Source organism: Camellia sinensis, chromosome 11, assembly GCF_055761805.1.
Source record: "Camellia sinensis isolate YWXY chromosome 11, ASM5576180v1, whole genome shotgun sequence".
Lineage (NCBI taxonomy): Eukaryota > Viridiplantae > Streptophyta > Magnoliopsida > Ericales > Theaceae > Camellia > Camellia sinensis.
Window position 1 is genome coordinate 164969968 of NC_138971.1, and position 2378 is coordinate 164972345.

Sequence of the window (2378 nt, forward strand, 5' to 3'; positions counted from 1 at the left end):
GATAGTTTTGTTGCAAGCAACATGTCACTTTAAGCCTAGTCACATTGGTGACTCCGGGAAAATTATACAATTCTTAAGATACAGTTTGTTATTATTATTATTGATCAGGTGCAAGCTTAGATTTGAGGAACATATATCTCCATGGTAACAAATCAATAGAAAAAATTTGAGATTAATTAGAGTACTTGTTTGTTGATAAGATTTATTGGTAAATATCCCCAAAAGAATAGCGTTAGATTTTTAAAGTGCAACCAATATTATAATATATCATTTTTACTTTGCTAGTAGGTTGAGTTCATTTATTTACTATCGTCAGTCCCATATTCTTCTAATCTTTGTTTTTAGTCACACGGGTAATATTTGATAGAGGTGAGACAGAGAGTGAAACAGATGATCGGTGGTCGTTTCTCGCTTACTCGTAAAGTGTAGGATTGGAAAGTCTTGGTGTTAGGATTGCCATGAGAGGCACTCTTTTCTTCAACACAATCCCAAACTTCTCTGAAAGGTTTAATTTCTCTCCCTTGGGCAATTTCCAATCAAATGAGTGCAAAATTGAAGCCAATGAGAAGAAGAGCATCCTCTCAGCCATGGCTATGCCTGCACGCATCCTTCTCCCAGACCCAAATGGAAAATAATTAAAATCAGCTCTTCTGTACCTCCATTTTCCATCCAAAAACCTCTCTGGACGAAACTCCAATGGGTTTTCCCAAATCGAAGGGTCCCTATGAATTGCCCATACATTGATGAAAACCCGAGCGCCTTTTGGAATTGTGTAGCCACCGATAATGCAAGTTTGGCTCGGGCAGTGAGGCACCATGAGAGGGAGGACAGGGTGCAATCGGAGGACCTCTTTTAATATGGCCTGTAAATAGGGGAGTTTGTTTATGTGAGACTCTTCTACTATGCTGTCTTTGCCTACTACTGTCTGCAACTCTTGTTGTGCTTTTTTCATGACCCCTGGCTTGTTCATCATCTCTGCCATGGCAAATTCTATAGCATTGGAGGTTGTTTCGGTTCCACCCAAGACCATATCCTATACTCACAGATTGACATTTCGTTATAATGCAAAAGAAATTAGCTATTATTTTGTATTACTGAATGAATTTCATGACTTGCCATAAAGAATTTAAATTGGAAGAGACTAAAACATACCATGAACAAGACCTTGAGATAGGTCATGGTGAGAGGTGTTTTGGCATCTCCTTCATTCTTCAGCTGCAACAAAACCTGTGAAAAATCCTTGTTCTGTCTACCACCCTCCAATCTTGGTCCTTTATCAGTTATTGCATCAAAAATCCTATTGAACCTCATAACTATCCCCAACAATTGCTTCTTCAGCCCTTGCAAATCAAACCGGGCCAAACCCGGGAAAAAATCAGACAAATTGGGCTTCGCCAAAAGCTCCATTGAATCTGCCACCACGACCAGGAAACTTGCCCCAATGCTAGCCCTTTCTTGCCCCTGAACCGTCACACCCCACAACATGCTTGTTATTGCATTTAGAGCAGTCAGAAACATTTGTTGACCCACGTGAACTGGAGACCCGATCCTACTGTAGAGATATTTAACCGTATTTCGAATCTCTCGTCGGCGGAGGTATAGACCGAGTCAAGGGTGGCCCTGCCGAGCACCTCCCGGACGCAGACCTTCCTCAGCATCTGCCACTCAGGCCCATGCGGGCTAAAAACTATATCTGAATCACCTTTCGCCACCGCAACACTGGCTAACCCCGGGACGTCACGGTTGGCGAAAGTGATGTCATGATCCCAGAGCATTTCCCGTGCTACAGATGGCGAACTAACCACGATTCCCACCTTCGTACCCATCGGGAGCCTCATGATCGGACCGTAAGTCCGACTGAGGCTCTCGAAACACGAGTGGAACTCGAGGTCAAGGAATGGAAGGATTCCAACCACGGGTAGGCCGCGTGGGCCTGGTGGCAGTGGTGGCTGATTCTTTTTACTATTGTTTGTAAAGATCCATACGTACCATGTGATTGCAAGAACGATGAGAGTGAATGGAAAAAGTATATTGTTGGTGTCCCACCACTATGACCAAGCACCATAGAAGAGGGTGCATAGTTTGTTGAAGAAATAGGTGGTGAGAAACATTGTACATGAGCATTCTTGAAGTTGCCATTGTTGGATTGTTTTGAACTTATAGTAGTGTGCACAAATCTATTTTACTAGACCACTGGTAACGACTCTCACAATTCTTCGTAATATCTTTATTAATGTGTTATTATAGCTTATTAAAAAAAGTTTGGCATTGAGTTACAATATGAATTCAATTGTGTTGGTTAGCAAGGGATCCTCTAATCTCCCTCTTCTTTGTATTAACACACTTTTCTATCATACGATTATATAATCAAGTCAAAG

At 41.8% G+C, this 2378-nt stretch overlaps 1 pseudogene; it reads right to left on the bottom strand.

The window, feature by feature from the left end:
• Window positions 1-225: 225 nt before the first annotated feature.
• Window positions 226-2139, bottom strand: LOC114324074 (flavonoid 3'-monooxygenase CYP75B137 pseudogene; annotated as a pseudogene).
• Window positions 2140-2378: the final 239 nt, after the last annotated feature.